The sequence below is a fragment of the Cryptomeria japonica genome, chromosome 8 (genome assembly GCF_030272615.1).
Source record: "Cryptomeria japonica chromosome 8, Sugi_1.0, whole genome shotgun sequence".
NCBI lineage: Eukaryota > Viridiplantae > Streptophyta > Pinopsida > Cupressales > Cupressaceae > Cryptomeria > Cryptomeria japonica.
The window spans coordinates 122,807,532-122,824,124 of NC_081412.1; the positions used below are offsets into that span (position 1 = coordinate 122,807,532).

Sequence of the window (16,593 nt, forward strand, 5' to 3'; positions counted from 1 at the left end):
TGACCTTGTTGGTCCCAATCAATGAGATGGGGATGAATATTCATTTAATTAAATATTTATTTATTTGAATGTGAGTGCAACTTGCCTTTTTAGGAAAATGCAAGTGGAGGGGGATTTAAATAAATGTGTGCAACTTGCCTTTATAGGAAAATGCAAATGGAGGGGGATCTAAATAAATATTCATTTATTTAGATCCCCCTCCACTTGTATTTTAAAAATGCAAGTTGCACACACATTTAAATAAATGAATATTTAAGATGCAAGTTGCACACACATTTAAATAAATGAATATTTATTTAGATCACCCTCCATTTGTATTTTAAAAATGCAAGTTGCACACACATTTAAATAAATGAATATTTATTTAGATCCCCCTCCACTTGCATTTTCCTAAAAAGGCAAGTTGCACATACATTTAAATAAATGAATATTTATTTAGATCCCCCTCCACTTGCATTTTCCTAAAAAGGCAAGTTGCACACACATTATCATTCCGATCAAGTTGCAATATTTGTACAAGTAATAAATGAATATTTATTTAAATCCCCCCCACTTGTATTTTCCTAAAAAGGCAAGTTGCACACACATTTAAATTAACGAATATTTATTTAAATCCCCCTCCACTTGCATTTTCCCAAAAAGGCAACTTGCACACACATTTAAATAAATGAATATTTATTTAAATCTCCATCCACTTGCATTTTCTTAAAAAGGGAACTTGCACACACATTTAAATAAATGAATATTTATTTAAATCCTCACCCACTTGCATTTTCCTAAAAAGACAAGCTGCACACACATTTAAATAAATGAATATTTATTTAAATCCCCACCCACTTGCATTTTCCTAAAAAGGCAAGTTGCACCACTATTTTAAATAAATGAATTATCTATTTAAAATCCCCTTTATCCTCGCCCACTTGCATTTTCCTACAATGCCCACTTGCTCACTAATTTCTTCTAAACCCTTCTAATTATCCTAATCACTTCCTAATGGGTTGCACATCCCTAAACTTGGGGTTAAGGGAGTGGTCACCTTTCAAGCATTTATTGCTCTTACAAAGTCTTCTCCCCTTCAACACACTAACCCACATGGGCTTGTCCCTTTGACCACGGGTAAACCTTGCACAAGAATTTACCTATTGGATAATAGCTTTACCATTGGATAAAACCTTTATCCAATAACTCAACCACATGAGGTTACCCTCATGTCCCCTCAAGCATTTAATTCTTCTTCTCTCTCATCTCAAACCTTCTCATGATGCCACTTGTCACCATGACATTGGTGGAAGTTGCAAACATGTATTGAGGATCAAGCCCTCCTCATGCAATCCTAGCTCTTGCTAAGACAAATCAATCATAACCATCCAATTGCCCATTTTGCTTATAAAAAGAACCCTTGTCCTCAAGCAAGAGAGTAAGCATTTTAGCATAGTTATTATAGAGAAATAGAGCTTTCCCATCAACATTTAATAGCAATACTATCTCTTGCACTTGCATAATTATAGTTCATTTTCAACCACTTCCATCCTCCATTTGACATCCATAGCCATTAGGTAAAATTGAGAGCCATATTCAAGCAGGTTTTGGATCTTGGAGAGGAGAAGAACAAGGGAGAGAAAACAAGACAAGCAATGGGAGCATCTTGAGCGGATCTTTCTTCCTTCTTCTACATCCCAAACTTCTATTTCTTGTTTTCATTCTCTTTTGGTATGCTTGTTTTGATTTTAAAGTTTATTGTATACTTATTTGGTTGAAAGCTAACTCTAACCTTGAACTTGTTTGCTCTCAGCTTTAGCACATAGCTATGGATGTCAAATGGAGGACTGAAGTAGTTGAAAATGAACTATAACTATGCAAGTGCAAGAGATAGTATTTCTATTAAATGCTAATAAGAAAGCTCCATTTCTTTATAATAACTATGCTAAAATGCTTCCTCTCTTGCTTGAGGATTAGGGTTCCTTTTATAGGCAAAATGGGCAAAACTCTAAAGTTCATTCTATGCTTATTTGGTTGAAAGTTAAAGTGCAACACCATGGACTTTTTGTTAGTGGGGACTTGACCTTGTGGGTAAAATCCATCCATCTTCATCCCCTGGTCATAAATTCATCATTACTACCATTGAGTACCTCACAAAGTGGATCTAAGTCGTTCCACTCACCCAAGTCACCGACAAGAAGATCGCCTCACTCATCCTAAATTACATCATTTGTCGGTATGGTGTACCCACGTCCATCATCACAGACAATGGGCTTCCCTTCAAAAATCAATATGTTTAAAAACTCTGTCAGAAGTTTCATATCCAACACCGTTTCTCCACCCCATATTACCCACAAGGAAATGGTCAAGCAAAAGCCTCAAACAAGAACATATTGAGGCTCTTAAAAAAGACAACCAATGATGTCGGTCGTGATTGGCACATTTGTCTGAATCTCGCACTATGGGCATATCAAACTAGCATTCGAACCCCTATAGGCGCAACCCCCTACTCACTTGTTCATGGAGAAAAAGATATCTTGTTTTTTGAGGTTGAATTACCATCCCTATGGGTCTCCTTGCACAATTTGATAAATGATGAAGAGTATCGAGTCTATCATCTTCAAGACTTGGAATTGCTTGATCAAAAGTGACACATTACCTTCAATCACCTTAAGGCATATCGACAATGCATGAGCATAAGCTATAATCATAGGGTCAAACCTTGCACATTTGAGGTAGGAGATCTTGTTCTCAAAGAGAATCCTCACAATCAACCAAACAAAGAACACTGGGGAAAAAATTTGAATCCAACTGACTGGGTCCATATGTCATCACCATTGTCTTCGGGTTTGGGACATATTAGTTAGCAACTTTAGAAGGGGAACCACTGGCAGATCCAATCAACAACATGCATCTCAAAAAGTTTCATGCATAAGTTGTGTAGAGCATCAGGCTCGTAAAACCTCAAAAGAACAAAAACATTCAGAAAAGGTCAAAAAAATAAAAATGTAGACACATATTTTTGTCCATTTGATTAAATGAATCTTATATTTGTTTAATTATCATTCATCCAACTATTAATTAAATTCACATTTAATTAATCTTTTCTCCTTTTTCAAAAATTAATTAAATTAATTTTTAATTGATTTATCTTAATCCTTTTCTCCTATTAATTAAATAAATTCTTCAATTTATTTGATTTAATTCACTTAAATACGTGTTAATTTATTTAAATGGTGAGAGGGGGGTTAAGTGAATTAAATCAAATAAATTGAATAATTTATTTAATTAATAGGAGAAAAGGATAAAGATAAATTAATTAAATATTAATTTAATTAATTTTCGGAAAAGGAGAAAGGATTAATTAAATATGAATTTTAATAGTTGGAAGAATGATAATTAAGCAAATATGAAATTCATTTAATCAAGTGGACATAAATATGTGTTTACAATATATATATATATATATATATATATATATATTTGATGGTTAATAAGACGAAGCCAAAAAATTTAATAAAAAAAGATTTAAAGTACATCACCGTTCAGTGCGGGCACCGGTAGGAAAGAACGAAGTAAAGAAAACCTCTAGTCTTGCCTGGGACCAGTAAGGTCCAGAAAATCCAGTTTACAAACCCTACTATAGTCAAGCAGGTTGGTGATAAATGAGGTCTAATCCCAAATTGCATAATTAAATATTACATTGCCAGTCCTATGCTTATCCTAAGCCATATTTCTTTTTATGGCTCTGAGTACAATATTCTACAAGGCTTGCCACAACATGGAATATTACAACTTTCTTATTATAGATAATACAACATCCTCCCTAATAGAGGGAGACCTTGTCATTTCAAAACTCTTATTCAACCAGCTTCTAAGTGGAGGTCCATTCCATGCTTTTCTGTAAATTCCAATGCTCTTGCAAGCCTCTGAAAAAACATAACGACACCTTTCCTCTCTGAAAAAACATAACGACACCTTTCCTCTAACAAACATTGTTAGTCATAAAATATAAGGTAGTAATCGATGCCCTGCAAACACTTGTTAGAACAACCATATTGATTAAACAGACAGAGTCTTTTCGACAACCATATTCAGAATTGTAGAACCTCCAAAAGAACAAAATCCTTCACATAAGCCATTTGATAAATTCCAAAAACGTCCATTCTGGACAACTCTCATCTCTAACAACTTACAAGAAAATGGCAGAACACATTCAACTCAATATATATGGGTATGTGCAAGCTAATGAGTCACAAATTCGCGGAAGTCTGTGCGTTGGAAAATGCGCTTCACAAAACAGGCCCCCGTTTTCAAAAAACGAGGGCCCGTTCTAAAAAACGGGGGCCCGTTAATGGTTCGGCCTCCCGAGCCAAAAGGTCACGGGGTGCCGAAGCTAAATAAAACGGGCCCCCGTTTATAAACAAAACGGGGGCGAAATTCTATTTTTACCATTTTTTTGGACAATTTTTCATTTTCACCGTGACAGTGAGTTGACAAGAAGAGATAAAAAATGGGCCCCCATGCTGTGGTTTCCACTTCAAGCCTCCACCACTATCCCAGGTACACATTCAGTCATTTATTTTCACATTTCATAATTTTCTTGTATATTTTTCTTTTTTTTTTGTGTATTATTTAGTTTTTTTTTTTTATTATTTTAGTTTTTTTTTATAGTAGCATATAAATAAATTATTTTTTATATTTGTAAATTCTTGATTTTGATCTAAAATATTTTTGAACAGTTAACCCTAAACCGTAATCAACAAATTTAGAAACCAAAACCAAACCTAGATAATTAACAAAATGAAATCGACACAAACAAAAAATCGAAAATGAAATGGAAACAAAAACAAAAACGTTCGAAAATGAAATTGAAATAAAACCGAACATATGTACCTAAATTGTTCTTAATCCTCATTAGGCAATACAAAAGTTACCACTAAATTAGTATAACCTTAAAAGTAATTAACATTACTCTTCAAATTTTAGATATGAAAGTTTAGGCTTAGGTTTATTACATGTCATGGCATAAAGGTCCTATTATGGTCCTATTATGTCATGTGATGGTATAAAAGGATCAATTATGGACACAATTTTAGAGCAAAGCTAGATAAGTTACTAAAATTGGAGTTTGGTTTACATAGGTTCATAAAGGAAGCTAATATGCCAAATATATAATTCATTAATACAAAATAAAAAATATTCTTGATTTATAATGTTGATTGATAATGAGTTTTCTAAATGGGGTGCTAATTATATATACATCCGAAAGATTTGAAAAATATAATTCCCAAGAAGTATTTTGAATATCTTTAGAAGTATATTGGTACATCTAGAATGCAATTTATATTATAAAAGATTTGATATATGATTTGAAGTTGGTAGATATTTTGAGGAAGATTTATTAGATTATGTTATGATTAAGCTAATATTAGAAGAATGGTTTTAACAACATCTTTTGGTTTTAAAAGGTGCACAAGGTTTGAAGTTGAAATCATATTCGATTGTATATAATATTAAATTGTTAAGGAGCTATTTTTTTTAAAAATAGTTAATTTAAGATATTAGTTGAAGCTATTTGAGAACGTGAGATAGTCCTAATGAACACACGAATTAAATTAATGAACCTAGGACAATCACAATGAACATATGATAGTCCCAATGAGCCTCAAATGATCCTAATGAATGTAAGGCAGTCTTAATGAACCTAAGAAAGTCCTAATGAGCCTAAGAAAGCCATAATGAACTTGGGACAATCCTAATGAACCTAGGATAGTCCTAATGAACCTATGATAGTGTAAACAAGCCTAGGATAGTGTAAGAAAAAATCACTACAAAAAAGACCTCAAATGCGTTAAATGAATTTCCCAATAACGCACTCGTGTTTATCTTTTTTTGGTCATTTGGCTACCTTTTTTTACAACATCTTGGTGTATATGCCCCTAAGAAGACCTTTTCCTCAAAAATTTCTTGGATCATGAACTCCTCATGTGCACCAAACATAAGTTGCCACTTGGAAGCTTCTAGTGCACACAATCCTTTCAATCAATCTACTCCATTGATCTCTCAAAACAATCTTAGTCTTTAATCCTCTATCCTTCATGACTATAAATAAATCATTATATGAGCTATTTTCAAGAACTCTTGTAATGCAATTTTATGTTGCCAATTTAAGCACCTTACATCCTATCTTGGTCACAAATCCATCTTGAAGCCATCAACCTTTAGCTACAACAAGAGTTTTCTTTCTGAGATACTATTGTCTTTCATCTTTTATACATTATCCTTTAACTTGATCTAAAGGTGGTACTTATGCATAGCATAATGGTTTGAAATTCATAGTTTAAGTCCTTTATTGATTTTTTGTGCTTGCTTGCATACACATATATTGCTAGAATTTAGCAATTCTTTATAGCTTCTATTTTAGTTTATTTATGAAAGAGTATAAATGAAGCTATATTTAAAGTCAAAATTGTAAGATCCCCTCAATCATTGAGGTAGAATTCAAAATTGATTTCACCTCTAATTATATGAAAAATTTAATTTGTCTGTACATATCAAAATCTTTCAAAATTTTGCATATTAAACAATAAAATATTGTGATGAACAAGTCTCCAGAGTCTTAAAAACCTTTATTTTCATAAAGTGCCAACACTGCATTTTTTCCCTAAAATATTCTCTTTGATTAATACGAAATTTTAAAATGGTTGCCACTAAAAGCATTAGGTCAGCGAAAGGAATTGGGATATTTAAAAATAGGCTTGCATCACTTTTTTAGCTTCATTGAGTTGTAGTTTGTTCATTGACTTAATAATTAAGTGCTTGCAAGTAGATAGTGGAATTTAGGAATGAGGATCATATAGTATGTTAGGAATTTTATTTGGAATGTTAGTCAAAATAATATTCTAGTTGATAATTATAAATGCATGTGTAAAATATTGTTGAAATTGATTATTTTAAAAGTAAATATTGCAAGGTTAATTTTGTTTTTAATTGTTGGCATGTTGTGTTGATTTTTATGTAAGAGTTTCATTTCTTATTCAACTTTGTAAGAGAATTTGTGTATGAATTGATATCTTAAATTTTATAGAAAGATTATATATGAAAACAAATGATTGCGGAGTTTTATAATAAATGATTTATAGAAAATAATTTTTTTTGAAGGTTTTGTAAATTATAATCTTGTGTAGATTTGATTATGGGAGAAATTTAATGGTGAAATATGCTTAACTCTTCAAAAGTTTTGATGTTTTGTCTTTACATGACAACCACTTAGAATATAATATGTTTTAAGTATGTCATTTATAGTCATGGGAGATTAGGTTTTTTTAAAGATTGTCTGAAGACTAATCAATGTAATATGAATTGATGGCAATTATCTCAAAACTATGTAATTGAATTCTAATAAATTATCATGTACACTAAAACACTAGAAATATGGAGCATCCAAACACACACGTGCATTTTTCAAAATAACTTTAAGTTAAAGTTAACAAAATATTATGTTGTCTTAGTAATATTGTTTCCATGCTATATATTCTTACACTAGAAGGAGGATCATCTTATTTCTCACTTCTTTATTGATCTTATGTATGAAATATTTTATATTGATTTTAATAGTTGATGCATTTTACAAGAAAAGAATTTATTAAATTGAATATATAATAGATTTATGATGTTTCATTGAAAGTTTTTATTAAGTTTTGTGCGCAAATTTTATATTTCAAGATTCAATAGTATGTACATGTATATTTTTTAAAGTTCAATATTATATTATATATTTCACATGTATCTCATTCAACAACATAGAAATGTTACTATTTATAAATGTTTTTTTTTAATTTAGTAAAATAGATTCTTCTTTGACATAGAGTTGTATATAATTCATGTATATCTTTATATATGCGGGAGTTCTTTGTTATCATGGATGTCTTTGACATAGATGAACTATTAGGTGAAAATCCCCCACCACAACCCCCTCCTCCTCCTCCTCCACCTCCACCACCACCACCACCACCACCACCACCACCCCCTAGATTGGATGAAATTCGTTTAAGAGAACGAATTAATGAAAACCTACAAGTGATTGAACAAAACATTGCTGCTATCCAAAATGAGCAAGTCACGCCACCCCATCTTGTAGACTTTGCAAAATCAATGCAAATTGTTGTCGAGTCAGTTAGATCTGCTGATTCTCAATTAGATCAATTTCATAGACGACAACAAGAGTTGCGTGATTTTTATGCCGATGGTTTAACTTATAGGCAAATCACTGATTTGAAAATAACCAAAGCTCATTTATGTCCATATTTTACCAACCCAAAAACAAGAGAACCAATGCAACCTAACCAGAAAAGAATTTCAATTAGGTGGTGTGTGCATCCAGAAATGGCTAGATACTTTTGGGATAGATGGTGGATGGTTTTTGATTATCCATCACATCGTAATTATGAGGTCCCTTTTTATTTTTTGAAGAAATTATACTGTGAGTTTGTAATGAACCAAAAACCAAATTATTTTGATATTAAGTCATTCCAGGGTGTTGGTCGTGGAATGCCACAGCATAGATTAGGGGCACAGAGTAATAATCCCCTACCGGATCCACCCATAGTTCCACTTGTTGCTCCATTGATTCCTGCAGATGTCCAAAATACATCATTCATTTTGACATTAGATGCTTTGACTTCCCTCACAGGTAACCTGAGTGAGCAAGTTGCTCACATGGCATCTGCTCCTCGATGGATGCCACATATGTGTTCGAGTTGTCATGAGACGTGTGTAGGTCCTACTACTGCTGCAGGATCTACTTCAGTTCCAGATGAGCATGATGCAACAGATGATAGTATGATGTCATCTTATATGGATTTTCTTTGCTCGGATGTTCATCTTGACCAGGTATAGATATATATACACGTACATGTCAATCTTTTTATACTTCATTAAATATAGGTATAAACTAAGTGCATCTCTTTTTTTATACAATCTAATACTTCATTAAATAAATTTTGTTTATGTAGATAAGGACTACACCTAATATTAGAGTCAATATTGCATCTACTGGAACACAACTCGGCACACCTTATGGGGTATAGTATAAATTTCTATCTAGACATTGTACTAGATCGTCTTAAGTTAATATGTTATCATCGTATGCTATATAAATTTTCATGTTGATACATTGAATGCTTCTTTCTCCAGGATTCAGGTCATGAGGGACCCTCTACATCACATCGAGAAGAGGGTCTGACTATTGTGACACCATCTATGGTATGTATCTTATAATTCTTAAATTAAATATGAACTCTTACAATATTGTATCTTAACTTGAAATTATTTAGTACACATATATATGTTCACTAAATATGATTTCATTAAATGCATGTATGCAGGTGGACACTACCATTAGGATAGGTTATCCTCATAATTTTGATCAGAGCCAATTTGAATGCACATCGACATCCTTTGAGGTATTAATATGTAATACTTAATTTGATCTTATTTTGACTCTTAATTTAAGATTTAATTGGACACTTTGAATTTGACCTTGTACAGGAGTTAGCTAGCACTACATTTGGTGTTGATACTGCACAAGATACTGCTAGAGGAGATACTGCTAGAGGATCTGATGAGCATATGGTAAGTTTGTAACTTAATTTATGAATTCTACTATATTTGATAAATGATTCTTTTAATAGTTAATTTCAAGTAATATTTTAATATTATTTTTTTATTGTACAGCATGAGACAGGTGGATCTGGACCACGTCCCGGGGACAAGAGAGATACTGCTAGAGGATCTGATGAGCATATGGTAAGTTTGTAACTTAATTTACGAATTCTACTATATTTGATAAATGATTCTTTTAATAGTTAATTTCAAGTAATATTTTAATATTATTTTTTTATTGTACAACATGAGACAGGTGGATCTGGACCACGTCCCGGGGACAAGAGAGATACTGCTAGAGGATCTGATGAGCATATGGTAAGTTTGTAACTTAATTTACGAATTCTACTATATTTGATAAATGATTCTTTTAATAGTTAATTTCAAGTAATATTTTAATATTATTTTTTTATTGTACAGCATGAGACAGGTGGATCTGGACCACGTCCCGGGGACAAGAGACCACGAGATGTTATTGATGATAGCACTTAGATTTTACTGTTTATTTGGCTTTGATATGTACTTTTTTATGGACTTTACACATTTGTTTACACGTGCACATACTTTATATATATGGATAGTTGCATAATAGGATTCGATCATATATATTTTGTGCACATTAGATATTATGTGGAGTGAACATCATGTTACCATCTAGACATATATATGGATTAGATATTATATGGATTATGTGGACTTGAAATTTTACTGTTTATTTGGCTCTGATATGTACTATTTTACGGGCTTTACATATTTGTTTACATGTGCACACACATACTTTATATATATGGATAGTTTCATAATAGGATTAGATCATATATATTATGTGCATGCTTTATGTGTATTGTGCCCATTAGATATTATGTGGACTTGAAATTATGTGCACATTAGATCATATATATTGACTTGAAATTATGTGGACTTGAAATTATGTGGACTTGAAATTTTGTGCATACTTTATATATTATGTGGACTTGAAATTTTATTTGTGGAAGTTGTGCTTAAACAACTTTATAGGCATTATGTGGACTTGTAATTTTATTTTTGGAATTTCATTTAAATAGTTCTTGTGATTAGATAAACTAAATGTGCATACATCATGAACTAAGTATCGAAACATATCTTATAATTATAACATATTCTAAATTAAAAAGTATCATTTAACAAATATAATGAATAGAACTTGATTAAAACATAATTATCTCATTCATAAATTTGACCAATAGTCTCTCATTTATGTATATTGTACACAAAATGTAATCAAGAAGACATATCTAAAATAAAATAAACAGTCTATTTAAATAACTTTGTTTTCATTGATGCCTTCTACTTGTGGTAGACCTGAAACAGAATTTTACTAGATTCATTCCGTTATACCATCTGCATCCTCTCTCTTTTGCAAAGCATCTATAATTGTCTCGTGCTCTTCCATAGAGAGAGTCCATAATTGTTTATTAGTAGGCTTGCCATGATATCTATTCAATTTTATATTAGTTGCCACTACCAAATGTGAGTAATGTATAATCTTCTTCTCTAATTCATAATCTTCAAATGCGGGCAATCCATTCTTTCTTGTTAGATATTTGTGTAGCCAAGTGCCAACAACAACCACAGATCCTGTTGGATAGTCATAACCATCATCATCTACTCGAGGAGTAGTTAGATTATGTTTTGGCTCTACACATCGAGCCAACCAATACTCTGTCCCCTCTTCATTGTCCTCTGGTGCAACAATAGCATAGACATGTCCTGTGCTCAAAACAATTTTATTTTAATATTTAATGAGAAATAAAAACAAAAATATACACTGTAAGATTTCATAAATTTATGTACTATTTAATAAATCAAAACAAATTTCAAAAATAATTTTACCTTGTTGTATAAGATCTAAAATGCAATCATAGTCATTTGATGCAAACATTTGATCCATATCTTCATCATTTCTTTCATGCGGATCATTTGCATCTATGGGTGTCAATGATCTTTGTTGCCATTCTTCAACCCATTCTTTATTCTCACAAAATTCCCAATCTCCGGAAACACAAAATTGACAAAAGCAAGCAAGTTGCCTTGTGAATATAGTCCATGTGTTTGAATTAGAACTCTTAAACGAATGCCATTTAGCTGATCCAATGATGGTATTACAATCAGGCCGAATAGGAATACTATCTTCCTCTATCAACCAGAAGAAACGTCGAATTGCAGAGTTTTCAGTTGATCCTTTTGACAACTTTGAATTGCACCAATCTACAACTGCACGAGCATCTCTGAATTTCATTGCATCCTCGAATTTCAATTGTTCTCTAGCAAGAGCTCTTTTTATACAGGCACCGACTCCATCGTGTTCCCCCTTACCATGTCCCGCTTCAAAAAAACTCCATAAATGTTGGACATTGGTTATCTTGTGAACTTTGCATAGCCAATAAAACATTCTTGCATTTTTGAATTGTCCAGTGCAGTTATCTGACCATATCATATGTTGTTTCATGTCAATTTCTCTTTCCTTAAGATTATCATAAAATACCTCGAAGCGATGTTGGACAAACTCTGAAGAGTGTAATCGATTATCGCTAACATAGAATTGATACTCCCTCAAAAATTTTCTGTTATCTTCTATATTGTCATGGTCATGTCTATATATAATGTGCACAAATATGGCCACTCGCACTGAGTTGTAGTATTGCAATTGAGTTTCCTCTTGTGGTTTTAGAGTATAATTTTCTGCAAAATCCACAACTGATACTATTGTTCCAACTGGAAATGTGTTCTTGCATATGCGAAACTGTCCATCAAGCCATCGGGCATGTTGGGAATGTTTCACATATTTTGGAACAATATGAGTTTTAAACTCACTAATAAATGCATTCACACTATTCTGTTCCGTAATCAATTCTAAACGTTTCCCCATCTTTCCATCCTTTAGAGGGTATTCTATATTTTTAAATCTCCTAACATCAACCATTTTTTGTCCAAACTCAGATGAAACATGTTCATGCAAACATTCACCTATCGAAGAATAGTTCCCACATAAATTGCAAAGACCATAAATGCATGAACTGGAAAGAAATAATTGTTCATTAGGTGGTTTACAAAATAAACTTCCAATAAAATCTTTTATAGTTTTAGGTGGAACATAAACACCACAATCCTGCACAAGATCATTACCATGCAACATACAACGAATATATCGAAAAACATCATAATAGTAATGAAACTGGACATGAGTTTTACAACAACAAGATATTCTTTGTTTATTGATTTTAACATACCAGGGTTTGCATTTTTCAAATGATCTTTGACTAATTCGTAAATTCATTAACACAAATTCATCACTAAATTTTTTAAAGAATTCAGTTTGAGTCATGTCAAGAAGATGTTTTGGATGAGGATCACGAATTTTTGATCCCACCCTTAACTTTAAAACATCTCTAGCATTTGATGAAACTCTAGTGTTATCATGCCAAAATTTTGCAATTAATTGTTTAGTTTCATCATTTAATTTCATGTCCGACCTTTGAAGTCTACCACTAAAACTCCAACAATGGGTTAGTGGATCAATTTCAATTGTGTCTCTTATTTTGGCCGCTCTTGACAAGGTTCTACGATGTAAGTTCAAATAGCCACTTATATCACTTAACATTCTTTTACTAACAATCATTTTGTCAACTATAGCAGTCATTATAACTCTACGTGTTGCATTCTTATCTTTAGATCGACTTGTTTTTCCTACAGAATCGATGGCACTGACAACAGTAGATACAACTTGCTTATATGATTCATCTTTTCTTTTTGGTTTTGCATAAATACCTATTTTTTTCATGACTTTATGCATTTTTAACATTTTTATTAATTGTAGCATTAATTGACATTGGAATCCTAACTTTTTATTATAGAAAAATTGTTTATATAATTTGTTTGCATGTGTTCTGATTTGTCTCCAAGAAACTAACCCATTAAGATTATCTAGCACATTGCTATCAATAGTAAACAAATTACATTCATTTTCTTTTAGAGAGGGTGGTGTAATATTTTCAATTTTTATTTCTTTTCGTATTGGTGTATGAAATTTATTTCCAGCTTCATTTAAATAAGCAATTTGATTGGCATCATAGTCATCAGGATTTAAAAACATACCAGGATTCCCATCCACATCAACATTTGCATCAACAGTCATACCCGTGTGTGGTTCTACATTTCTTGCATCCATCATGATGTCTTCAATGGTCTCATCTACAACGGGCACTGAACTAGATGCTTTAGAAGTGTTATTCAATTGTCGTTGTTGTGATTTTTGATCTCTTTGGCGTTTTGCCTCCTTCTCTCTTTGTGCTTGAATTTCGTCCACTGTCATTGTCCTCTTTTTTTTCTTTTGACATTGCTTAGAACCCATTTTTACAAACTCATCTTCAAAAAATAATATCTTTTTACTGAGTTCTTAAAAAAATAATATCTTTTTATTGAGTTCTTCAAAAAATCGTGTAAAAAATATTAAAAAGTACTGCCAAATGATGTAAAAAATCTTTGTCAGTACGGATTTCAATGATAGTGTGGTAAATCGATGCAATCTATCTTTTTTTTTACAGTAATGGTTATTTAGAAACGGGGGCCCGTTGTTAAATCCAACGGGCAAAACATGAAACGGGCCCCCTTTTTTGAAACGAGCCCCCGTTTATAAAACGGGGGCCTGTTATGCAAAATTTGAAATCACAACCGCCACTTGCCTCGGGATTAGGCCCGGGATAGGCCTGGGATGGCCACACCTAAGACATGAACCTGCAAATTCAAAGCTCCATGAATGAAAGCACAAATATGATGAAATGAAATAGTTTACGTGCCTCTAATCAGAGAATTTTTATACAAAATTGAAACCCATTTCAGATTATACTGTCTAGATTCTAAATATGTAAATTAATTTAAAAATTGATTATTTTAACTATTTTTCATTTAATTTATACTAAATCAGGTTCATAAATTTGAAATATTAACTAATTTTCTTAATTTAATAACTTTTTTATTTTAATGAATTTTGAAAAAAAATTTATATGTCATCAATCTACACAAAATTATTTTCAATTTAAAAAAAAAAATTCAAAAAATGCTAAGTTTATGTCAAATTATGTGGGTCGTACACGTCTAATTTTTAAAAAGATAATTACGGCCATTAAAAAATTAATTAAAAAAAAATATTTGAAAAAAAAAACCAGAAAAATATGCTCATCAATCTTCAGTGTGTTACAAACCATTTCCCAACACGGTTTGAGAAAATAATTTTAATTGTGTCAAAAAGTGTGGGTCGTACACATGCATGGTATGGTCCTGAAACAGGCATTTTTAAAACATATTTTTTAGAACTCCATTCAAAAAGTTATTTTTTATTATGTGGGTATTAAAATAAATTACATATTTGAAAAGTACACTCAGAGAGCTATCTTTTATATTACTGACTTTTTCCAAGATTCAATCTCTAAGTGTTTCAAAATTTAAGCTCAAGTGAGACAAAATCTGAAAAACAGGGAAAACACTTCCACTTTTTGGCCAAAAAGTGGACTCATCTTCTTGCACTGACCCATATATATATATATATATAGATGAGAATCTAAATCTAAAAATAAAACTAAATGAAACTAAGTAAATAAAATGGGAACCCTAGGGAAGCCTAATCAAGAACCCAACAGACAAACATGCAGAATAGGAAACTACCAAAACAAAGGCTAGAAATCCAAAATAGAAGGAGCCAAGAAAGCAAAACCAAGAAATAATAGAGAAACCAATACAACAAAAACTACTAAATATTTCACAATAATATTAGCAGGTACATGCCCATAGAATTTAAGAGTTAACCACCATCAAAACCATCAAAATACCATATAACCAAATCCTGTCAATTATAAAGTCCATATAACTAAAGCAGTAGAAGCATTAAGTATGAAATCATAAAAAAGAAAATACTAAGCTCTAGGTAAACTATAGAAAAAATGCCCTACCTCTGTAGGGCTTAGTCCGACATATTTCTTTTAACCTTACTGTCTTTTCAAGAGAAGCCAAAGCATATCTCATCGGTGCCATCAACTAATTCCTTTCTCTTATGGCCACCCCCGCTTTCCTGCTTGGAAGTGCTCATTTTCTTTTCAATGACATCCGCAATGTCCTCGTCATTATTCATGAAGAAGGCATTGGGTATGTTCAGGACTTCATCATACCCAGAAATCCCTTCCCCCATGAGGTATTGAGAAAACCATTAGCGACCATTTGGCCTCTTAATGAGAAACAACCATAGTAGAAAATTCAAATTCCGGGTAATTTCAGGCACTCTCCTTTCAAACCCATCCCAATCCTCAATATCCAGGATGGGATATTTTGGAACCGGTTTACCTTTCCGCACTAACCTATCACAATGCCTAGGTTTAGGGATTGTAAGGTCCTCATAGATGTTAATCAAGACTCTATCTAGATTAACCAAAATGAAATCTTTGAATAAGCTCTTGCAGATACCTTCAACCACCTCTCTATCTTTCTCAAAGTACATAGCTAATGCTAAAAACATAGATGCTATATCAGAGTTAGCCCTAATTTTGTCCTCATTAAGGGCATATTCTTCCCCAAACATCTTTAGAATGATGTTAATTACCAAATCATGAGGGAATTTGACAATCCCTACCAGCCGATCCTGTGTGATCACATTTGAAATTGCCATCTGCCTCTTAGTGCATGACAGTTTTACCGGAGTATCCATTTGTAGTAAAACTCCTGCCAAGCTTGGAGATAGGAGGGATAAGGACATAAACTAAATGAGAAGGACACCACACAAATCAGTTATAGACTTACACCTGAGAAAAGCTATCTATTTCATAATGGTCTAACATCATAAAATAGAAAGCATTAAACAATCATAGCCTTTGAAATGCTAAAATTTGGTGCTATTCTCATAAAATCATATGATGTCACATA

At 32.2% G+C, this 16,593-nt stretch overlaps 1 long non-coding RNA gene across 1 annotated transcript; it reads left to right on the forward strand.

Moving 5' to 3' along the window:
• Positions 1 to 9,396: 9,396 nt before the first annotated feature.
• LOC131857429 (uncharacterized) lies at positions 9,397 to 9,789 on the forward strand. Its single transcript, XR_009358738.1, has 3 exons — positions 9,397 to 9,446; positions 9,532 to 9,615; positions 9,728 to 9,789. It is a non-coding gene; the product is annotated as an uncharacterized LOC131857429 (long non-coding RNA).
• The last annotated feature ends 6,804 nt before the right edge of the window (positions 9,790 to 16,593 follow it).